At 34.7% G+C, this 26,068-nt stretch overlaps 1 long non-coding RNA gene across 8 annotated transcripts in view; it reads left to right on the top strand.

Annotated features, from left to right (window-relative positions):
• LOC147378299 (uncharacterized) overlaps positions 1-26,068 on the top strand; it is a 677,507-nt gene that overhangs the window by 591,003 nt on the left and 60,436 nt on the right. For 7 of the 8 annotated variants that reach the window (XR_015145843.1, XR_015145817.1, XR_015145811.1 and 4 more), the window contains one exon: positions 16,835-16,894. This is a non-coding gene — a long non-coding RNA (uncharacterized LOC147378299). Of the gene's footprint in view, positions 1-934; positions 1,724-16,834; positions 16,895-26,068 lie in introns of those variants that run through there. The other variant, XR_015145809.1, reaches the window with a different exon arrangement.

The raw sequence follows: 26,068 nt of genomic DNA, 5'->3' as shown, positions 1-26,068 counted from the left end.
GACTGTAGCCTGCCAGGCTCCCCTGTAAATGGAATTCTCCAGGCAAGAATACTGGATCGGGTAGCCATTCCTTTCTCCAGGGGATCTTCCCTATCCAGGAATTGAACCCAGGTCTCCTGAACTGCCGGAGAAGGCAATGGCACACCACTCCAGTACTCTAGCCTGGAAAATCGCATGGATGGAGGAGCCTGGAAGGCTGCAGTCCATGGAGTCACTGAGGGTCAGACACGACTGAGCAACTTCACTTTCATTTTCACTTTCATGCACTGGAGAAGGAAATGGCAACCCACTCCAGTGTTCTTGCCTGGAGAATCCCAGGGATGGGGGAGCCCTGTGGGCTGCCGTCTATGGGATTGCACAGAGTCGGACACGAGTGAAGCGACTTAGTAGCAGCAGCAGCAGCTCCTGAACTGCAGGCAGATTCTTTACTGTCTGAGTCACCATGCTATTTCTCTCATGTATTCTATCCCCCTTGTACTTCCCCAAATCTCATCACTATTCCTGAGTTCCCTCTCCCTGGGGGTGCATAATAGGCTTTGCTTTGGTTTTCATTTCCATGAGATTTCATAGGGAGTTAGTACTCCTCTTACTATTATTAATATTAACTTAAAGATGGGCTTCCCTAGAGAAGGGAAAGGCTACCCACTCCAGTATTCCAGCCTGGAGAATTCCATGGACTGTATAGTCCATGGGGTTGCAAAGAGTTGGACACAACTGAGTGACTTTCACCTTCACTTTAAATATGAATCAGGCATGAGTATAGGCAGGCTAACATGAAGTTATTTATAGGGATTCTAGACTGGCGTTTGGTGTGAACTCAGTACTACACTGGAAGAAAGTATCTGAGTTGAAGTGATAAGACAATCTTTTGAAATCATAGAATTTTAGAAGTGGAAGTGACTTTAGAAATCATCTTGTCTGGTTTGTTTTTTAGTTTTAAAGATGATCAATGGTATGCGTAAGTGAAACACTGGGCACAGTGGACTTTGTGAGCACTAAATGTGAACAACAACAACAAAAGAGGTGAATGACTCTTCTGGCCATGCCTAAATGTGATATAAAATTACAACTCCCATGAAACAGTGAAAATCACCCTGTCCTCTTTATAAATGTTGGATGAATCGATGGCTCACAAATATTGGATGAAATGAGGAACACAAGAATAATACTAAAAAAACATAGAAGATGATTATTATTAATAGTTGAAAATTTGTTGAACTTTGTGAAGCCCAATGTATGTTTTCTAGGTTTTATGGTCCGAGATGCAATTTACCTGAAATCCCTCAATAGAATCACATTTTTAGATTTATGTGTCTTGAGTTGACATTTTCTGTGTTTGTATCCCAATAGATTCCACCCCCTCCCCTTGGTTCTACAAGTGGACAAATGATAGAGTAATATATGTTCTGTCATGTTAATAAATTTATTATATTAAAAATAAATGAATTTAAAAGTTAAGATTTATGAATCATTCAGACAAAGCTGTTGTCTATACAAAGATAGTTCAGCTGGCCTTTGTTGAGTTTGGACTTCTTGCTTTACTCAGTGTGTGTTAAAGACAATCCAAGTCATCAGTATTTTCTGGGTTACTGGTAGGTGTTCAAAATAGTGCCCTTTCCTTCCATTGAGGTACTATATCAACTGCTTCTTTCAGAGATGGTATGTGATGTAGCTATATATAAAATGCAATATACTATATTATAAATATATTTGGGATTCCATCATTTCAAAAGGAACAGCTTGATATTTATTAATGCAAACTGTTCTGCAATTAAGACTTTCTGAACACTAAAAGGCAATCTGAATTTACCAAAAAAGGAAAAAAAAAAGGAAGGAAGAAAAATTGAGTTGTTCTGTCTAGTTGGTGTGATAACATTCCATGGGTCTCTGGGCTAAGGTAAACTGAAATAAGGATTACTGACTATTGCAAAGGCTAATTTACAGAAACCACATGAGGAGTTCCTGAGCACAGCCCAGATAACAAAAATATTATCCACGTTGTTTACAATGGAGTTAGTCAGTTTATTAGTTGGAGTGCTTCATTATGTATAAAAGATGCCAATGATAGTCTCCTAGTCAAAATAAACAGGCATAAAGTGTTCCACATATACAATTTGTGGTGAATAGTTACTTTGCTATTTATTTAATAATTGACCATAAATGGAGTCAAAGTGCAAAGGGAAAAACTAAAAAAGCAGTCCACTAAGGGCTTTTTGAAAGATTGATAAATAATGTGGAATCTCAATTAGGCTGTAGAAGGAATGCAGATATTAAAAATTTGGTCAAGAATCTAATTAGCTGGAGGTAATTAAACAGTCTCACACGGGGTCATTAATCTTTTCCACAGACCTTTGATGTTTTGCACACTGTCTCCTAGTCATTAATAAAATTCATAACACTCCACTTTGTGCTGTTTTATCATCATGTTTTTTCTCTGTAAGAGCATAGAGCAAGTGTCATTGTAGCACAAGGGCCTTACTTTAGTTAATTTCTTTTCCTTCCCCCATGCTTGTTAGGATTAACCATTTAATGATCCAAAGAAAAGCAAAGGAACATGTAAACTTATCCATAACTTTAGTAAGTAATATAATTTCATAATTTTGTCATCATTACTGTAAAAACAGATTTCTTTTGTTCCCATTCAAATGTTATGGTAAATTACAGTAAAAGTATATTTGTCTGAAGACTTACATTCAGTTTGTAGCTTCTCAAAAAGTAGAATAGTTATTTAATTAAGGAAAACATACTAAACGGAAATTGTATAACACAAACTGTACATTGAGCATGAAAAGAATAGAATGTCATTTCAACAGTGCTTTATTCTGATATGTTCCAAAGTAATACCATATTTGGAACTGGTTGGGTTATAAAAGGCAAGAAAACACAAAGACTACATTTAGAAAATATGATTCCTGTCTTTGGAAAAATATTTTATTCATTTTCATCAATGCAATGTTTGTGGGTGTGTGATTTTATTTCAGTCTTTTAACTAAATATATTTCTGGGGAAAAAACAAAAAAACTTGTTTCACAGAATTGATTGCATTTCTAATAGAACCTGTTACTCCAAAAGCCATTGTACCTATCCCCTGGTAGACTATATTGAATTAGCAGAGAATGCTAAAAGAGATGAAGTAGTGCTGAACACTGATAATAACGCAGGGATAATGCTCTCAAATGATGGCATAAGACAATATATGGGAAATGTTATTCATCTCAAATCACCTGAAGACTTCACAAGCATTCATTTGAGAAATCCATAGAAAGGAAGTCTGCAGCATATTAAACACACACAAAAAATGTTATTTTGTATTAATTGGTTGTTTCTGAAAGGAAGGTATACAAACTAAACAAAAAACAAAACTACAGTCATTCGCCTGTTTAATAGAGTAAATCTTCCTGGCAAAAAATTACTTGTTTTCTGAATTTTAGGAATTGTTAGACAGTAACTCTTAACTTCTGACATTATATTTTGTGTGGGTGAAATCATGTCATATTTTCTTTAAAAATAAATGCTCATCTTCCACATACTTAGCAGTTATTTTTTTAGAAGTCATTGTTTAACCTAAAATAACACATAATATTTGCATGAAATTAAATTATATTTCTTGAAAATGTTATTAAAACAATTAGTAACATTTTTATATATACCTTGTTTAGAAATCAACAGAAAATAAATATTTAGAAAAGAAAAATTTGTGTCATTAACATTATAAAGAGAAAGCTCATATGACAGAAAAATGTCTTAACTACACACTAACAGTACATTATTTAAGATTGAGATACAATCCATTAGGCATAATATGAAGAGAAGGAACGTCTCAACTTCACAGACAAATGGAATTACTTAGGAAATCCATGTGAAATCCCCAATCAAAAATAGAAACACCCACTCACATTGATTAAAATTTAATAGTGATTTGACTAATCAAGATGTTTATTCTGAGCAATTACATAGTAAGACTAATTGTTAAATTTGTACAGCTTTGTTATTCTCAATCCTCCAGTGACATAAATTTAAAACAGGTTGAAGTTAACGATTAAAGAGTGTAAATAAAATAGTTAAGTGTTCTAAAATATTAAAGGGTTTAATTCCACCCACACTGGAGTAACAAAAAAGGTTTAAATCACACTGTGAACCTCCGACTTCCTGTGAAAGAGTCTGCTCAGCAATTAATTATCTTAGTTGAGGTCTTGAATTAAATATCTATTTTTAAAGATATAAAGTAACTTTACACAAAAACTAAATGTAATTTATTTGGCACTGCATTTGCATACAATTTTAAATGGAGAAGTTTATATTATTAATAGGTACCTCTGTGCCCATGTTTTTGTGTGAGTTTTAGGTATGTAATTTTTATTGGGTATATTTCTACTAGGAGATATTGTCTATCTTTGAGAAAAAATAACAATGGACACATATTAATATAATTTATCATTTTGTGGCATATAAAAGCACACATCTTATAAAGCAGTTTTTAAATGCAAAGATCTAACTGTAAAAAAAAAACTAAGTATTTAATAATAAATGGCATCAAAGTTGCATTTTCATGAGAAAATAAGCTCCATAAATATTAAAGCATTTAGAAGTTTGTTGTTTTAATATTTAGGTGGTTTATATGCTATATTTTTGTTAGCTAACTGGATATTAATGTTGGCTTTGAATTGTCTGCTCAAAAATCTAGAAACATATTAATATAATCTAACAGACAAATATTTTCTTTGTTAAGGTTTCTTTATCTATTGGTCCTAGAATTTTAATTTGTTCTTTTAAGTAAAGAGGATCAAGGAACAAAAAAGTTCAATAATATGAGTGAGGTTCAGTACCACCACACAATTTCCTGGTTAACTATAGGGTCATTCCCCAAACACCAGGGCATAGGGGAAATATACAATTCTGGAATCATTGTATCATTTCCTGTCCTGTTTCCTGTTAACAGTTCCTGCCAGAAATGGCAAATAATGACCTATTTTCACCAAGCAATACAAAAAGCTGAAGTCAGAATTATGCTGTAGAATTAGATCTCTTTCTTAAATGTAGTTATAAAAACTGAACTAAAGAGGGCAGGAGATACTCTACAAAAACCTACAGAGGATCAAAAACAATCTCTATCAAAAATCATGCCTGCATTTGAGTACATGATAAAGTGATTTATTTGCAATAAAATCTGTATAAATGCTTTGATTTCTTTGATTCCTTGACTAACTGGAGTTTCAGCGATATTTGTGGGTGTGAGCTTTCCTTTCACTGAGTGTTCAGCTTACTGCACTGCATTTGCATTGGATATAGAAGTTTTTAAAACATTCCTTTAGACTGTAGTTTCCTTGGGTATATCAGGAATAAGGAAATTAATAGTAGCCTATAAGTAGGAAACATGTCTTTCATTTAGTGTAAAATATGAGATCTATTTTAATCTTTACTCTCCATCCTCAAACTTTTCATTTAAAACCCATGACAACATATTTCACAAATGAATCTCTCTCCAAATTAATGTGAACTAGCTGCATAGAATTCTAATCTATTAAATGAAAGTCCATATACTCCTCTTTCTTTTTTTTAAGTTTTATAAATTTATCTGTCAAAACTGAGAATCTGAAGTTGGTGTACCTGCTGAAAAACTGATGAATGATACTGGCCATCACTTGTAGATAAGTATTCAAGATAAATTGCTAAATAAGAGACAAGGCATGTTAACTTCTTCCTTCTTTATTTTCAAGCAGCGCACGTTTTTATTTTAGTCTGTATATATCCAGTTAATCTCACATCTCCAAAAACATTTATAGATATTCAGGTAATTAAGTAAACTGAAGAAAAAGTTCTTTGAAACAAATCATACTGTATTTTTTTTTTTCTAATTTTATTTTATTTTTAAACTTTACATAATTGTATTAGTTTTGCCAAATATCAAAATGAATCCGCCACAGGTATATATGTGTTCCCCATCCCGAACCCTCCTCCCTCCTCCCTCCCCATACCTGGGCCGTCCAGTGCACCAGCCCCAAGCATCCAGCATCGTGCATCGAACCTGGACTGGCAACTCGTTTCCTACATGATATTTTACATGTTTCAATGCCATTCTCCCAAATCTTCCCACCCTCTCCCTCTCCCACAGAGTCCATAAGACTGTTCTATACATCAGTGTCTCTTTTGCTGTCTCGTATACAGAGTTATTGTTACCATCTTTCTAAATTCCATATATATGCGTTAGTATACTGTATTTATGTTTTTCCTTCTGGCTTACTTCACTCTGTATAATAGGCTCCAGTTTCATCCACCTCATTAGAACTGATTCAAATGTATTCTTTTTAATGGCTGAGTAATACTCCATTGTGTATATGTACCACAGCTTTCTTATCCATTCATCTGCTGATGGGCATCTAGGTTGCTTCCATGTCCTGGCTATTATAAACAGTGCTGCGATGAACATTGGGGTACACATGTCTCTTTCCCTTCTGGTTTCCTCAGTGTGTATGCCTAGCAGTGGGATTGCTCAGAGACCTCCAGGACAATATTAAACATACTGTATTTTTAATGTGGTCAATGTCTAGCTTATTATTCTTCACAGAATACTAAACTTTCACTTGTTTAATATATATCCTTAGAAAAAAATGTTTTAACAATTACTGGGATACTTCAATTATTCTGAAAATAAATATTTTTCTTACCTAGTTTACTTTAACATAAAATTTAAAATCTAATAATGATGTTACATAAAATTATTGTAATTCTTATACTGCTTCTAAATGTCATTTTATTGACTAAATAAACTGAAAACTTGAAAGGCTAAAAAAGAGAAAAAATTATTTAACCTTGTTGACAGGATGAAACACTCAGGTTGTTATAGACAGTCACATATAAAGAATTTAACACTGAGTTTAAATGTCTTGAAAATTGCTTTCATCTGGGACAAGTTTTGTAATTCCCCATCTCTCAGCACATCAGAAATAAATATTGGTTGTACGTACATGGATTCTTCTAAGCAGTAGACAATTCTATCAGGCAGAGTAAGGTAGATAGAGGCTAATCTTCTTTGCAATTTAAATGAATGCATTTATTTGGGGGGGGGGGACCCTGTCACCCCCCAAATCACAAGGGTATGAGTTCTAGGGCACACTTACTCATGCCTGTAAATAACCATTTTTAATGAATCTCACCTTCCTCCCTAATGTCTGCCATGTGTTTTATTTTTCTGTCTTACAAAGACCAGATTTCTGGCTATTTGGAGAATTGAGGGATAGAAGGCCATCTCTGTTATAATAATAATTAGTTTGCAGATAACCAGGAAAATAACCAATAAACTTATGGGTGTAGGTAAACATTATTTTTCATTCATAATAAATTTCTAGCAATGAAAAGAGTTGTTTAATGCATAATTTTTCCTAGTGTCTGTGGTCTGCATATTGTATTCTGTAAAACTTCCAAAAAGTGATATTCTGAAAATTCTACACAATTAATTAAAACATAAGGCTTCCCAGGTGGTAAAGGATCTGCCTGCAATGTAGGAGACACAAGAGACATGGGTTCTATCCCTGGGTCAGGAAGATCCTCTGGAGAAGGAAATGGCAACCCACTCCAGTACTCTTTTCTTGAAAAATTCCATGGACAGAGGAGCGTGGCAGGCTATAATCCATAGATCTCAGTGTTGGACTGAGCATGCATGCAGTTAAAACATAACATCTATTGATCATAAAATATTAGAAATCTGTGACTGTTTTCTGGGTGACATATGGGTTATTTTGTATGTGCTGATGTCCAGGGTTGTTTCTGAATGACTTGGTGTCCTTGAACTAAAATCTTCCTAGATTTGAACTTAAAAAGTTTAGTAACAAATTTCACTGTTTCCTTCATACCTTGATGAAAATCTGCCATATTATACTTATTGCTTTAAGACTACATAGTGTACTTCATTATAAGCAGTGCCCTCTTGAAATTTACAGTTTTTTGTTTTTGTTTTTTTGCTGAAAACACATTATTCCATGTGCTGAAATTTAATTTACTTCGGGTCAGTATTTATTGAGGATCCACTAAGAAGATTTGAAGATAGTAAACCAATCTATCAGAGTTAAGGAACAAAAATTTCAGTACCTAATTTTCCTTAAAATGCATAAATATAATCCCAGCAACTGCTGCTTTATAAGAAAAGTGGATAAGAGAGGCTGAGATAATATATAAACTATTATACTTTTTTTTTTTTAATCAAAAATTCAAAGGATACTCCCAGGATTGTATCTTTGCAATCTCCCTGGATCTATAGTGGGCAGGAGTAATATTGGAAGTTGTTCACAGAAGTTAGGTAAAAAATGGTACTTTAAAATTAGATTCATTGTGTTCTGAGGAAAAAAGTTATTGACCTGAATTTTAAACAAATGGTATATACAATGGCACCCACTCCAGTACTCTTGCCTGGAAAATCCCATGGACGGAGGAGCCTGGTAGGCTGTAGTCCATGGGGTCACGAAGTGTCAGACACAACTGAGCGACTTCACTTTGACTTTTCACTTTCATGCATTGGAGAAGGAAATGGCAACCCACTCCAGTGTTCTTGCCTGGAGAATCCCAGGGACAGAGGAGCCTGGTGGGCTGCCGTCCCTGGGGTCGCACAGAGTCGGACAGGACTGAAGCGACTTAGCAGCAGCAGCAGCATATACTATGTAGGAGGGAAAATATTAATCAGGTTGCTTTATTTTAATTCATGAGAATTTAAGTTATTTTTACCTTCTGGATACAATATATACATTTAAAATCCCTATCAAGTTGACTCTTAAATATTAATAGGTGTGCCTATGAAATAGCAATGATTTTTTTAAAGATATACAAATTTTACGAAGTTAGGACAGGGTTAACCTGCAATATAAATATTTTAAGTATATTTGTATAAGTACAGATTAACAAAAATGCTATAACTTCGTTTGTAAATATCTTTAGATCTCATTTATCACTTTTTCTTTTTCTCTTCATCTGTCATATAGCTGTTTTGGCCCCAGTTGCTCAGCATTATAAGGCAGAGAATTCACAGATTTTAGTCTCGTGGAATATTAGTCTCTTTATTTAAAAATAAATAAATAAAAATAATGCTTATTACCACAATTCACTTAGACTAGAGTTTCTGGAATTAATTTCATCTTAAGAAAATGCATAGGACATATTCCTTAAGAAAGCACCAGAATATTTGAATAATAGCAAGATAATTGGAAAAAATGTACAACCACACTTTTAAAGAAGTTAACTGATCTGGATATATGAAATATGAATTGTTTTTCCAAATTACTTGCAACAGTTTAGAACTCTTCCTCACATGTTGCTGATTTTCTTTGACTAGATTTGGACACAGCTAAGTCTGACACAAGGCTTAATTCAGTACTCATGGCATCATGCTTCACTCCATCAGGAAATCAAGATCCATCATCAGGAAAAACCAAAAAGGAGCAGCCAGTATCAGCCCAGGAGAACAATCAATGAAACCATTCCTAGTTAAGGCGGAGGGAGTGTACTGAGAGCTAATTGTAGAGTTTAAAATGTAGGTTATTAATTTACATTTTCTAAACTCGTGTATTTTTCTGTGTAAAGAATAGTTAGAAATTATAGTGTTTTATTTTCACCCTATCCTCTTTCAAATCAAAGAAATAAATGGTCAGTGCACCCCCTTAATTGAATGAACTGATATAATTAATTTTAAAATGTTTTTAAGGAGAGGTGACTATTCATGTTAACACGAGAGGGTATTTGAATAAAAATAATAGTTTTTCATATTTAGCTAAGCAGCCTCAGTAGTGCTTGCCATGAATAACAATGGCAAATGACCCCATTTTCCTTTCTTTTTGGAGAATTTTAATCTTGTTCTAACTGTATGTAATGTATTTCAGAACATTCTTTCCTTTTAGACTTTTATATTTCACCTTCTCTTCTTCATTCTTCTTTGGATTGCCTTTCATTTTTCCCCTGAACTTTGTTCCTTCTGTGAACTTTTAACCCACTATTTGAACTCCAGTTCCCTAAGAAGACATTAACTTTATAACGGGTTGGAATATAAGAAAATGTTGGGTTCAGGAAATTGTTCTAATTTGTTTTCACCATACCTCAAGCTCATTCACTTAAAAGTATGTGCCTGAAATAGGTCATGTAAAACAATAACACTAGAATTTAGTTTCTTCAGTCTTTAAATTTATCATATAGCTTTTGGAAAGCAATGAAATACACAGATTGGAGATATCCCACACATCTGAGAAAAACATAAATTCAGACTTTGATGAGATATTTCTTAGCCTTAGTATATTTGTTCTACATAATAATTTGGGTTTATTTCATTTTTGACAATTATTTTAAAAAATTTAAATGAGATCTTTACAGAAAACAGTTAAGTTTAACAACTTATTGCAATGGCTTCTTAAATAGAGTAGAAAGGTTTACTTTTAGCCATAATTTCTAAGGAAAAATAAGCTTTAACATCATTCTGTATGCAAGGATTTGTGTTCATCAAATTGGTCTCCTGCCTTTTTATTGTCAAATGATAGATTCATTATGTGAAAATATTCTGTAAATGGAAGGTCATTTCATGTAATGAAGTATTTTCAATTAAATAAATACTTTAAGAAATATTTATATTTTCAATGATATACATATTTTTTAACTGAAGCATAGTTGATATACAGTAATATATGAGTTTCAGATATGTTGCAAGAGTTGGACACAACTTAACAACTAAAGCTCCACTACTACATACAATATAGTAATTGGATATTTTGTAGTAGGTTCAAGCATACATTTAATGATAAGAAAGTAGTTGAGAAAAAAATTCCTACACTACATATGGAGTTTTGTTATTCTTTAAAAATCTTGTAGTTTATTCTACTGGAAACCCAACACTAACATCATGCAAGAAGAATAAAACCTGTTAGCTAGAATATGAAAATCTTGCAGAGTGACCTCTAAGGTTGTAGCTCAGCCAAGAGGCCAGATTGCCATTAAACTAGCAGTCTTTCATATGTCTCAGATATCATGTGGGGAGACATGAGTAGCTGAGCCTGATTGTAATAATTAAGTTATATTTTCTGGAGTATAAAATTTTGAAACTATTTCAGGGATAAATTTTAAAATTAGTCTATTTAATAATGTTCTGTCCCTTTTCTTCTCTCTTTTGTGATATTTACCAATTGTTCTCGAATGTCACCATCTGGATGAAACACTGAATAAAACCCCCAGGTTGGGACTCTGTCCACTAACAGAACTTCTGAGTCAGTTCAGTTCAGTCGCTCAGTCATGTCTGATCTTTGTGACCCCGTGGACTCCAACATGCCTGAGTTCCCTGTCCATCACCAACTCCCAGATATTGCTCAAACTCATGTCCATCCAGTCGGTGATGTCATCCAACCATCTCATCCTCTGTCATCCCCTTCTCCTCCTGCCTTCAATCTTTCCCAGCCTCAGGGTCTTTTCCAACATGTCAATTCTTCAAATCAGGTGGGCAAAGTATTGGAGCTTCAGCTTCAGCATCAGTCCTTCCAATGAATATTCAGGACTGATTTCCTTTAGGATGGTCTGGTTAGATCTCTTAGCTGTCCAAGGAAATCTCAAGAGTCTTCTCCAACACCACAGATCAAAAACATGAATTATTTGGCACATAGCTTTCTTTATGGTTCAACTTTCACATCCATACATGACTACTGGAAAAACTATAGCTTTAACTAGGCAGACCTTTGTCAGCAACATAATGTCTCTGCTTTTTAATATGCTGTCTAGGTTGGTCATAGCATTGCTTTCAAGGAGCAAGCATTTTTTAATTTCATGGCTGCAATCACCATCTGCAGTGATTTTGGAGCCCAAGGAAATAAAGTCTGTCACTGTTTCCATTGTTTCCCTATCTATTTTCTGTGAAATGTTGGGACCAGATACCATATTCTTAGTTTTTAGAATACTGAGTTTTAAGCCAGCATTTCACTCTTGTCTTTCACTTTCATCAACAGGATGTTCAGTTCCTCTTCTCTTTCTGCCGTAAGTGTGGTGTCATCTGCATATAATATGTTATTTCTATTTCTCCCGGCAGCCTTGATTCCAGCTTATGTTTCATCCAGCCCAGTATTTTGCATGATGTACTGTGAATATAAGTGAAATAAGCAGGGCGACAATATACAGGCTTGACCTACTCCTTTCCCAAATTGGAACCAGTCTGTTGTTCCATAACCGGTTCTAATTGTTGCTTTTTGACCTACATACAGATTTCTCAGGAGGCAAGTCAGGTGGTCTGGTATTCCCATCTCTTTCAGAATTTTCCACAGTCTGTTGTGATCCACACAGTCAAAGGCTTGGTCGTAGAGAAGCAGAGTAGCAGAGAAGCAGAAGGAGATGTTTTTCCGGAACTCTCTTGCTTTTTCGATGATCCAACAGGTGTTGGTAATTTGATCTCTGGCTCCTCTGCCTTTTCTAAATCCAGCTTGAACATCTGGAAATTCTCAGTTTATGTATTGTTGAAGCCTCACCTGGAGAATTTTGAGTATCACTTTGCTAGTGTGTGAGATGAGTGCAGTTGTGCAGATGTTTGAACATTCTTTGGTATTGCCTTTCTGTGGGATTGGAATGAAAACCGACCTTTTCTAGTCCTGTGGCCACTGTTGAGTTTTCCAAATTTGCTGGCATATTGAGTGCAGCACTTTTACAGCATCATATATGAGGATTTGAAACAACTCAGCTGGAATTCCGTCACCTCCACTAGCTTTGTTTGTAGTGATGTTTCTCATGGCCCAGTTGACTTTGCATTCCAAGATGCCTGGCTCTAGGTGAGTGATCACACTGTCATGGTTATCTGGGTCATTAAGATCTTTTTGAGTATAGTTCTGTGTATTCTTGCCACCTCTTCTTAATATCATCTGCTTCTGTTCAGTCCATCCCATTTCTGTCCTTTATTGTGCCCATCTTGCATAAAATGTTCCCTTGGTATCTCTAATTTTCTTGAAGAGATCTCTAGTGTTTCCCATTCTATTGTTTTCCTCTATTTCTTTGCATTGATCACTGAGGAAGGCTTTCTTATCTCTCCTTGCTATTCTTTGAAACTCTGCATTCAAATGGGTATATCTTTCCTTTTCTCTTTTGCCTTTAGCTTCTCTTCTTTTCTCAGCTCTTTGTAAGGCCTGCTTAGACAACCATTTTGCTTTTTTGCATTTTTTCTTCTTGGGATGTTCTTGATCACTGCCTCATGTACAATGTCATGAACCTCTGTTCATAGTTCATCAGGCACTATATCAGATCTCAACCCTGAATCCATCTGTCACTCCCACTGTATAATTATAAGGGATTTGATTTAGGTCATTCCTGAATGGTCTAGTGGTTTTCCCTAGTTTCTTCAATTTAAGTCTGAATTGTGCAATAAGGAGTTTGTTATCTGAGCCACAGTCAGCTCCCAGTCTTTTTTCTGCTGACTGTATAGAGCTTCTCCATCTTCCACTGTGAAGAGTATAATCAGTCTGATTTTGGTATTGACCATCTGGTGATGTCTGTGTATAGAGTATTCTCTTGTGTTGTTGGAAGAGGGTGTTTGCTATGACCAGTGTGTTCTCTTGGCAAAACTCTGTTAGCCTTTGTCCTGCTTCATTTTGTACTCCAAGGCCAAACTTGCCTGTTACTCCAGGGATCTCTTGACTTCCTAATTTTGCATGCCAGCCCCCTATGATGAAAAGGACATCTTTTTTTTTTTTTGGTGTTAGTTCTGATGGGTCTTGTCATTCATCTTAGAATTCTTCAACTTCAGCTTCTTTGGCCTTAGTGATTGGGTCATAGACTTTGATTACTGTGATATTGATTGATTTGTCTTGCAAACAGAGATCATCCTGTCATTTTTGAGATTGCACCCAATTACTGCATTTTGGATTCTTAGGTTGACTATGAGGGCTGCTCCATTTCTTCTATGGGATTCTTGCTCACAGTAGTAGATACTGAATTAAATTTGCTCATTCCAGTCCATTTTAGTTCACTGATTCCTAAAATGTGAATGTTCACTCTTGCCATCTCCTGTTTGACCACTTCCAATTTACCTTGATTCATGGACCTAACATTCTAGGTTCCATTGCAATATTGTTCTTTACAGCATCGGACTTTACTTCCATCACGTCATATCCACCAGAGGCAAATGCACTAAGACTATTTGGAACAGAAAATAATGTACTAGTAGTTTCCATAGCTGCCCCAGAATTGTGAATTGTTGAGAGATATAGCCATTTCTAAGAGATTAATCACAATATTGAACAATTGGTATGAAAAAATATACTGACCATCAGATTAGATGCTGGTATAAATGGGCTGAAAATTGTTCCATCCTCAGAGGATTGGACGGCCAGAGATCTTCTGGTACAGACCATCACTGATCACTTGGGAAATAACTGATCTTTAATATAGAAATACCTAGCTTAGAATTAATTATTTTTCTTATAACAAATAATGTGATCACACTATTTTTAAAACATGGAAAATATCTATCAATGCCCAGAGTTTTGAAATACCTTATTTCTCTTATGTTAAAGATAGTTTTATACTTGGTAGGTTGTGGAAGAGCCAATACAACATACATACACATACATATATATATACACACACACATACAAGAAAATAAAATGTAAAAGATCATGTCTGGCATATGATACTTGAAGAAATGGACATCAGATACAAGGAGTCCAAATGATGCATACTGTGAGGGAATAAAAGTCAGCACTAAGCAAAAACTAGCAAAAATTTGACAGGAAATAGAGGTAAGTTTGTTGCAGAACCATGGATCTTTAGGAAATCTGAGGAATATTTAAGGAACCCTTTGTCAACCTTAGTGCATTTCATCTCATTTTCCAGGGATGGTATAGATTACTGCATTTTAATTTAAAGGAACTTCTGTTTACCAACTTGAAGTTTGCTAAAGAATTTACTTCAAATCATTGGACTTAACCTATTATGTGGCGGATGCACACAAACCCTACAATACTGTGAAACTTTAGTATGAAAGGACAAAGGAGCTCGCAATTTCATTCTCTTTGTTGAAGGGTCTTAAACTATGAGAACCAAGGTAGTTTTAATCCACTTCACATGTATTTCTTTCTCTCCTTGTACATACATATATGACATGGCTTGAGAGTTTCCCTTAAGCTGCAATTACTTTGGGACATTTTCTCTTAAATTTAAGAAATAGATGCAGAAAATCAGATTTGAATTCCTGGCTATATGCCAATGACTAATAGTTCTCTTTGGCTCTTTTCTGTGATGCTTCTGTAACTGGATAGATGATGGTGACTTTTAATGGCTGCTTTGGGCCTTGGGAAAAAATTATATATAATATATATGGAAAAGAAAGCCATTAAGGACAAAAGATTGTTGAAAGCTTTACTGACTTTCAAACTGTGAAAAGAAGAGGCCAAGGTACCTTATGCTTTTGATGCCTGAGGGCTATGAACCAGAAAGGGAAAGAAGAAATAAAAAATCACATATTGGGGCTCTGATTTGAAATCTTTTTTCTTCTTTCCATCCGTGGGTACCTAAATAGGGTCAAAAAGCCAGCACCTCAGTTATTTTGTTGAAAGGCTAACAAAATGTCTCAACTTTCAGCTCACATTCCCACTATAAGTGATAACTAAGTAAGTTGATCTTCAAGTCACTAATGCTTTCTTCCTGTTAGAACTATAGCCTCATGGTGAACTTCAGAAACAGGTTTGAATTTTTCATAATAAATTTCCCCTGACTTACTTATGTAGATAATTAAACTAAATTCTTCCCCTCAAGAGTCAGGTTTTTTCTGCAGTGGAATAAGTCAGATAGGTTCGAAATCTGATCCAAGGTTCAATCAAATGTTATCTCTTCTTTAAAAAATGGTACCCAAGTCAGTCATTACATGTATTGTTTGCATTTAGGAGAAACTATGAGCTCATGTTATGACCAGTGCTATCATCTTGTGAAATCACAATTGTGTCTTGATTTTTTTCAACTTTAAGAAAAAGGAAAACAATTCTATGTGCCTCATAAAACACTTTCAGCACTACTGTTATAAATCTTGGATGGAATAGAATTGCGATTAGTCAGAATAGCTACTTGTGGACAACTGCCAAACATCAAATCAAAGCAGACAAACTATGTAAATTCTGTGTGTGTTAGTCAGTCGTGTCCGACTCTTTGTGACCCCATGGACTGTAGCCCACCACAGTCCTCTGTTCAAGGGATCTCCCAGGCAAGATACTGGAGCGGGTTGCCATTTCCTTCCCCAGGGGATCTTCTCAACCTAGGGAACAAACCTCGGTCTCCTGCTTTACAGGTGGATGCTTCACTGTCTGAGCCACCAAGGAAGCCCTGTAAATTCTATAAACACACTAATTTGGATTTGTAAGAATAATTTCAGTCTTTTAGGTAGGAAAAAAGAAAAAAAGTCTATGGGATAAATTTAAATATTGTTTGGACTAAATATAATGGAAATACAGTGGAAAATTATCACAAATTTTGTTAAGTATTAGTTTATTAAAAATTTGGAGGATGTACATTCATGCTACTTCTAAAATAAATCTATTACTGACTCCATACAGTCAAAACTTTTTCTGATGCACAAGAAAGTAAAGTTTGCCATATTTTTGAGCAACCCAGAAAGTATTTCACAGTTCCATAACACATGATTGTCTGATCCATGGTTTATATTTATTATAGATCTATTTATATATCATACTGTCATCCAAGTGAAAAACATATGAATGCTGTTCACAAAAACTAAAATCATGATATTAAAAATAAAAGCCAAGAAAAGCAATAAAATCCCAAATAGATGCTACTTTGCTATTTTTCTGATTTGTGTGCTATTATCAATTTTTAAAATTTTTGTTCACAGCTCTGTTTCCTTTGGACTAATAAACATGTTTTTATGTGCTTGCTTCATCACCGAAGAATGGTAAGTCTTTAATCTTACTCATGTTAGTACTTTTCCCTTCTGGTACTAATTTGTCTGAAAGAAAGTAAACATGAAAGCACTATAATAACTTAATTTTTTATAGTATCATACCTTTTCTGAGCAAGTTTTGTATGTTATCTTATTTTACCCTTATTTTCTAATTTTGTACGTGGGTGGAAAATGCTATTATGGTTAGTTGAAAAAAGGAAACTGGTGCATAGAAGGAATGTAACCGTCTAAAATCATAGAAGTAGTTATTCTTATTTACAAGAATACTTATTTTTCTTCTGTACGAAGTAAAAAATATATATATAAGCACAGTATGTGCCCTGTTTGTTTAATCCCTCTGCCAAGGTAGGCATATTATCTACATTTTTACATTTGAGGAAAAAAGAGCTGAGAGTTATTTACCTTGCCCAAGTTGATGCAACTAGCAAGGGGTTATATGAGAGTTTAACCTGGCTAAGGCTGATTTTAAAGGCCATTCTTCTTCAAATATATATATCCTTTAGATTGGTCTAGTTTTTGTATTCCAAATGGTACTTTCAACTAGTCATAGATTCCCTTTTTGTGTGTGTGTGGTGATTATGACTCCTACCCAATTAATAGAACTCAGTTTAATACAATTGTAAGTATTTGTAGAGAAATAATTCTTCTTGCATATGATTAAAATATTTTTTAAACTTACATTCTACTAATTGTCACATTACAAAAATCTGAGTGGTCTTGATAAAGAAGAATTGTGTCTGTGCATAATGGGTGGCTATCATTGCAGAAAGGAAAAATAAAACTAATCAGATTAAAATTTCAAGCTAAGTTAGGGATTTTTATTTTATTAAACATAAATTGTGTGTGTGTAATAATCACATAAAATAAACATAAAAATAATATTACAAAATGTTCTTATAATGATTAACTAGCTTAGGAAACAATACATATATTATTTATTGATATTTCTGTATTCCTTTTTCATATTTATCCTCAATACTCTTTCTGCAAAAGTATACCATAATCCTATACTTGGTATTAATCCATCTCACCTATGGCTATATAAATCAAAATATATGTATTTGTCAACAAACAGCATGTATTATTATGTTGTATATTAAACAAAAAAAATAAACATCCTTTTGAAGCATAAGAACACATGGCCTGCCTAAGACTGAGATTGAATGAGAGTAACAGATAAAAGCTCCTGACTCTTACATCAGCTGAGTAATCTATCTAGTAACTAGCAGTAGCAAAATGTATCAACAGAGGAGGGGCAAGAGAGCAGGGAGACCACATTTGTGGCACAGCATGTAGGTAAGGGTGAAACCTGAGGATATAGCAAGGACAATCAGAAAATCCTTCTGACTCTGGAGCCATCGCTCTAAGTTCAACCAATAGAATCTCACACTAAATAAATTTGAAGCTTGATGTGTACTGAAGGTATCACAGCAAGATAGACAGACAGACAGACAGACATATAGATAGGTACATAAACAGATAGACAGACACATAGATACAAAGATAGATTCATTAGCAAACCAGTGAAAACCCCATACTAACAACCTGATAGAAGAAGAGATATGCCCACAGCAGGCTCAAATACTATTTTTTCATTCTATACTTTTTGAATACACTATCATTAACATTTAAAGTTACAAGACAAAAAAAGAAATTTTTTTAAAAAACTTACCCACTGTGAACAATGTTGTAAAGTCATGCCAACATTATCCAGATATTCATTAACTGAATAACCATGAGTGGTATGTTAAAGATTCCATAGAAAATATAGGCAATATGAAGGAACAAATGGAGAATTTGTACAGAGAGATTAAGACTAGAAAAAGGGTTTAATAAAAACAATAGAAATGGAAGAAAAAGGCAAGAGAAGTGAAACATGATTTCAAAGAGCTCATCCTCAAAACATCTGAAGAAAGAAATCAAAATTGAAAGTTAACCAATAAAATTATCAAAATGTAGTCACAAAGAATAAAGAAAAAACAAAATGGATTATCCAAAAATGAGATGAAACAAACAAAAGCCTACTTAGTTATAATACAATATCAGATATTCTAACATATGTGATTAGAGCGTCATGAGGAAATGAAAGAATATGAAAGAAGAAAGGTTTGAGAAATAGTAGCTGATAAATATTCAATAATAATGAAAGGTATTAAAACACAGAACCAAGAAGCTCAGAGAAACCTCAGGCTCTACTACAAAGCCACAGTTATCAAGACAGTATGGTACTGGCACAAGGACAGAAATATAGATCAATGGAACAAAATAGAAAGCCCAGAGATAAATCCATGCACATATGGACACCTTATCTTTGACAAAGGAGGCAGGCATATACAATGGATTAAAGACAATCTCTTTAACAAGTGGTGCTGGGAAATCTGGTCAACCACTTGTAAAAGAATGAAACTAGACCACTTTCTAACACCATACACAAAAATAAACTCAAAATGGATTAAAGATCTAAACGTAAGACCAGAAACTATAAAACTCCTAGACGAGAACATAGGCAAAACACTCTCTGACATACATCATAGCAAGATCCTCTATGACCCACCTCCCAGAATATTGGAAATAAAAGCAAAAATAAACAAATGGGACCTAATTAAAAGCTTCTGCACATCAAAGGAAACTATTAGCAAGATGAAAAGGCAGCCTTCAGAATGGGAGAAAATAATAGCAAATGAAGTAACTGACAAACAACTAATCTCAAAAATATACAAGCAACTCCTACAGCTCAACTCCAGAAAAATAAATGACCCAATCAAAAAATGGGCCAAAGAACTAAATAGACATTTCTCCAAAGAAGACATACAGATGGCTAACAAACACATGAAAAGATGCTCAACATCACTCATTATCAGAGAAATGCAAATCAAAACCACTATGAAGTACCATTTCACATCAGTCAGAATGGCTGCGATCCAAAAGTCTACAAGCAATAAATGCTGGAGAGGGTGTGGAGAAAAGGGAACTCTCTTACACTGTTGGTGGGAATGCAAACTAGTACAGCCACTATGGAGAACAGTGTGGAGATTCCTTAAAAAACTGGAAATAGAACTGCCTTATGATCCAGCAATCCCACTGCTTGGCATACACACTGAGGAAACCAGAAGGGAAAGAGACACGTGTACCCCAATGTTCATCGCAGCACTGTTTATAATAGCCAGGACATGGAAGCAACCTAGATGTCCATCAGCAGATGAATGGATAAGAAAGCTGTGGTACATATACACAATGGAGTATTACTCAGCCATTAAAAAGAATACATTTGAATCAGTTCTAATGAGGTGGATGAAACTGGAGCCTATTATACAGAGTGAAGTAAGCCAGAAAGAAAAACACCAATACAGTATACTAACGCATATATATGGAATTTAGAAAGATGGTAACAATAACCCTGTGTATGAGACAGCAAAAGAGACACTGATGTATAGAACAGTCTTACAGACTCTGTTTGAGAGGGAGAGGGTGGCAAGATTTGGGAGAATGGCACTGAAACATGTATAATATCATATATGAAACGAGTTGCCAGTCCAGGTTCGATGCACGATACAGGATGCTTGGGGCTGGTGCACTGGGACGACCCAGAGGGATTGTATGGGGAGGGAGAAGGGAGGAGGGTTCAGGATGGGGAACACATGTATACCTGTGGCAGATTCATTTCGATATTTGGCAAAACTAGTACAATCTTGTAAAGTTTAAAAATAAAATAGAATTTAAAAAAAAGGAAAATGCACATATATATCATATAATATTCACATTTTCAAATCATTTAAAAAAGAAAAGATAAAAGGAACATCTTGCAAGCAGTCAGAAAATGAAAAATAAATACAGCTGAAATCTCCTTAGAAATTATGCAAACCCAATGACAGTAAATTGATATTTAAAGTACCAACATGAAAAAAGCTGTCAATTCAAAATTCTATACCCAACAAAATTCTTTTAAAAAGTAAAAGGAAAATGGAAAAAAAAAAAACAAACAACAGCAACAAAAAACTATTTGTTATTTTGCTTACATAGCCATATGTTGCTTGTTTATCAGAACTCATTGTTATGTCTTTGAGACTTCTTCATCTATATACATAACTGCTGCTGCTGCTGCTGCCGCTGCTAAATCACATCAGTCATGTCCGACTCTGTGCGACCCCATAGACAGCAGCCCACTAGGCTCCCCCGTCCCTGGGATTCTCCAGGCAAGAACACTGGAGTGGGTTGCCATTTCTTTCTCCAGTGCATGAAAGTGAAAAGTCAAAGTGAAGTCACTCAGTCATGTCCAACTCTTCACGACCCCATCTGCAGCCTACCAGGCTCCTCCGTCCATGGAATTTGCCAGGCAAGAGTACTGGAGTGGGGTGCCATCACCTTCTCCAATATACATAACTACTTCACCTATTTTGACTATCATTTAACATTTTTTTGTATATATAAACTCAACTTTAAAATCCATATTTTTGCTGATGGACATTGAGTTTTTATAATTTTTTTCTATTCTAAATATTACTGTAGTAGCATTCTTAAGTGTCTTTTGGTAATTAATGCACAAGATTTTCTCTATGGTGTATGACTAAGTGTGGAATTTCTAGTTAAAGTCTTCAGTTCAGTCGCTCAGTCGTGTCCGACTCTTTGCGACCCCAATAACCGCAGCACACCAGGCCTCCCTGTCCATCACCAACTTGCAGAGTTTACTCAAACTCCTGTTCATTGAGTCAGTGATGCCATCCAACCATCTCATCCTCTGTTGTCCCCTTCTCCTCCTGCCCTCAATCTTTCCCAGTGTCAGGGTCTTTTCAAATGAGTCAGCTCTTCACATCACGTGGCCAAAGTATTGGAGTTTCAGCTTCAACATCAGTCCTTGCAATGAACATTCAGCACTGATGTCCTTTAGGATGGACTGGTTGGATCTCCATGCAGTCTAAGGGACTCTCAAGAGTCTTCTTCAACACCACAGTTCAAAAGCATCAATTCTTCAGTGCTCAGCTTTCTTTAGAGTCTACCTCTCACATCCATACATGACTACTAGAAAAACCATAGCCTTCACTAGACGGACTTTTGTTGGCAAAGTAATGTCTTTGCTTTTTAATATGCTGTCTAGGTTAAAGTGTAACTATTATAAATTTTTGACTATGCTAGATAAGAACAAATTGCTTTACAACTGCTTAAGCAATTTGCATTCTCCCTAACAGTGTCCAATATTGTCAGTTACAGTTTTCCTAAATTCTTTTCACGGTGTGTGACATCAGGATTTTTTTTAACTTTTGTTTAAAAATTGTTGAAAGCACAAATTCCTTCTCAGTGTCATTTCTGCTTACAAGTCCTTGATTAGTAGTGAGGTTGCAGGGTGTTTTATGTTTATTGTAAATGTAATTTCTTCTATGTATCAACTATTTAATATTTTATCATTTTTCTAATAAGTTTTCTTTGTCTTATTTGTCAGAAGACAGAATTTGTCTTCTATACATCAGTCCTCTGGATTGTAAATAGTTTTTGTATAATCTGTCATTTTACCTTTTTGTGAAGTCATTTGATCCATGGGCTATCTTAATGTCATATAACTCACTGTATCAATCTTATGGCTTTCAGTTTAGGTTTATTACAAAATTCACCTATATCTTGTAGTCCTAAAGACATTTGTTCTTGATGCTTTGATTTTTACTTTTAAATCTTAAATGTTAGATCTAGTATTTATTTTTGTATAGTATTTAAGACAGTAAGTAAATCTTTATTTTCCTTATGACAAGCTCTCCAAGAATCGTTAGACCATGTATTGCCCACTAAGTTTTCAGTTTTATTAAGATTTTAAGGAAATGTAACACAATGCACATGTTTAAATTATATAAACTGATCAGTTTTTACATATATATGCACTCATAAAATCATCACTACAGTCAAGAAAAAGAACCAGTCACCTCCAAATTCTTCATGTCCCTTCATAATCTCATTCTGAAGACCATCTTTATCTGTTTTGCCCATCAACAACTACTTTATATACTTTTTTCTGTTTCCCAATTTCTATTTTATACTCTGGGAAGCCAATTATATGTATATTAGGCTGCTTGAAGTTGTCCCACAGCTCACTATGATGTGTTCATTTACTTTCAGTCCTTTTTATCTGTGTTTCATTTTGGACACTTTCCATGCTTTATCTTCAGGTTCACAAATCTGTTCTCTTACAAGTCTGCTGCTGCTGCTAAGTCACTTCAGGCGTGTCTGACTCTGTGCAACCCCATAGACGGCAGCCCACCAGGCTCCTCTGTCCCTGGGATTCTCCAGGCAAGAACACTGGAGTGGGTTGCCATTTCCTTCTCCAGTGCATGAAAGTGGAAAGTGAAAGTGAAATCGCTCAGTCGTGTCCAACTCTTAGTGACCCCATGGACTGCAACCTACCAGGCTTCTCTGTCCATAGGATTTTCCAGGCAAGAGTACTGGAGTAGGGTACCATTGCCTTCTCCGTTTACAAGTCTAATCTACTGTTATTCTCTGATTTTTGTTTGTTTGTTTTTTACTCTGTTATTTATTTTTTACCTCTAGAAATTTGATTTAGTTGTAGCTTTGGTGGCTCAGATGGTAAAGAATCCACCTGCAATGAGGGAGACCTGGGTTTGAGCCCTTGGTTGGGAAGATCCCCTGGAGGAGGGCATGGCAACCCACTCCAGAATTCTTTCCTGGAGAATCCCCATGGACAGACAAACCTGGTGGGCTACAATCCATGAGGTCGCAAAGAGTCGGAAACGACTGAGTGACTGAGAATGCACCTATTTTCTGTATCTTGTATTTCTAAATTTAACATGATCAATCTTTAACTTATTGATCATTTGGAGTATAGAATTCATATTTTTGTTTTAATGCTTTTGGCTAATAATTTCTATTGAATAATTTTTCTCTTTATTATGGATCATATTGTTTTATTTCTTTGAATACCTGGAAAAGTTTTATTTGATTTCAAACATGTGGACTTTACCTTGCTGGGTACTGAGTATTTTCATATTCCTACAATTATTACTTTTTTTTTTTATTTGGTGTGCAGCTAAGTTATCTGAATATTTTGCTCCTTTCAAGTTCTTTCATTTAAGTTTACTCCTGGGATCATCAAGGAAATAGTCTTGGGCTAAATTTGACCTACTCTTAAGCCATATACTGAAGTGGAACCCCCAGTTTTTCATGAATTATAAGGTTTTTCCATCTTCATTGGTGGAAAAAACAAAGAAACAAACAACTATTCCTAGTCAGTTCCAGGGTGTTTTCCCTCTAGTGTTTTTAGTTAAATATTTTGGGGACCTCAGGAAATTTCTATTCAGAAATTCTAATCAGTGCTCAGTTGAAGTCTTGAGAATGACCTTTTACAGACCTATAGAACTTTATCTTTTGTAAGTTTCTCCTTTCTGATCCTCTGATCTATAGACTCAGACTGCTTTAGTCCCTTTGGACTCACAACTTTATTTCTCCAACTCAGGGAGACTTCTAGTATCTACTAGGGTTTTTTGTTTTCTTTTTTTTACTGCCTCTATAACTTACATATTTTCTCCAGGCAGTAAGTTTGAACAATCAAAAGGCTCATCTTGTTTCCTCTTTCTCAGTGGTCATTTCCTGCACTGCCTAATGTCTAAAAGTTGTTTTCTCACGTATTTTTAAGTGTTATGGTTGTTTTAGGCAAAGAGAATAAATCCAGTCCCTGGCACTATTTTTTAAGCCAGAAGCAGAAAACTGCTCATTTTTAAACTTTCTACATATGTATAATGTTCAGTTCTGATTCATTGATCCATTTATGTATCTCTACACAAATTCTCTTCATACTATACTTGTATAAATTTGTTAGTAACTTATGGAGAAAATTTACCTTTTATTTTCCTTCAAACATTGTTTCATTGGTTCATAACCCTATTATTTTTTATAGAATTTAAAATTAGTTTACAAAAATTTTTCATTGTAATTTTGGTTGGAATTACATTGAATTTAGAGATTAATTTGAGGAAATTAAAAAATATGAAATAGTCTCATTAATGAACACAGTTTTCCTCTGCAGGTCTTCATACCTTTCAATAAGTGTAAAATTTTTAATATAAAATTCCAGAATATTTTTCCAATATTTATTTCTTATTTATATTTTAATTATTTTTAAAATTCTGCATGCATTTAAATTAAAATTTCTAATTATTTTATGTCTGAAGGAGCATTTTTAATTTTTCACTATAGGCCTAATAGAAAACTACTGTTTTCTTACTATTCTGATAATCTATATAGAGGATTTTATCTTTTATGAATAATGACATATAATTATTTCTTTCCATATATATTCACTTTCTTTGTTCTTAGTGTTTGTTATACTAAATAATGGTGGAACAAATTCTTTTCTTGCTTTTCTAAAATCTGATTGACCCAAGGATCAAACCTGTGTCTCTTAACTCTCCTGCATTGGCAGGCAGGTTCTTTACCACTAACGCCACGTGGGAAGCCCCAGATTTTAAATAGGTTCATATTTTTATGATAAACCCAAACTGATCAATTAAAAAAAATAAAATTGTTAGACTCTGATACCTTATATTGAGTCTCCATGAGTATACCTACAGACTTGTAACTTCCAGGGAACATTACTGTCTAAAGGTTTAGTTGTTGCACTCTGAAATTTATTTCCTCATTTGTAACAAGTCCAAGCTTCACATAGGGCACAAGTTCTTACCAACCAATGAATAGTGTAGCAGAGATGCAATCATACAATCATAACACTGGATCAGTCTTGGAAACTGGAGGCTCCTCTGATGGTGAACTTTGTCTCAAACTCTCCCTGAAATTCTTTTTTCTTTTCATTTTTTAAAATTTTATTTTATTTAACTTTACAATATTGTATTGGTTTTGCCATATATCAAAATGAATCTGCCATAGGTATACATGTGTTCCCCATCCTGAACCCTCCTGAAATTCTTGCCAAACCATTCTTAAACTTCCTGGCATTATATGATGCTCTCATCAAACCTTCCTTCTCCCTCTCCTTCACTCAGGATCAGTCTTTGCTTCATCCTTGTTTTCTTTGACAGACAGTTCTTCTATTGAAATGCATGTGAGTGTAATCCCATCTTGATGTCTGCTTCTTAGAGACCTCGATATAACAAAAATGGCACTGCTACTGGGACAGTCTGAGAAAAAAGTCTACAAGATTGGGTTTGGAAATGA

This window comes from Bos grunniens, chromosome 2 (genome assembly GCF_055505025.1).
Source record: "Bos grunniens cultivar Pamir isolate PY7600 chromosome 2, Bosgru_T2T1.0, whole genome shotgun sequence".
NCBI classification, from domain to species: Eukaryota; Metazoa; Chordata; class Mammalia; order Artiodactyla; family Bovidae; genus Bos; species Bos grunniens.
The sequence above is the reverse complement of the archived record's forward strand: the minus strand, read 5'-3'. Positions and strand labels throughout refer to the sequence as shown.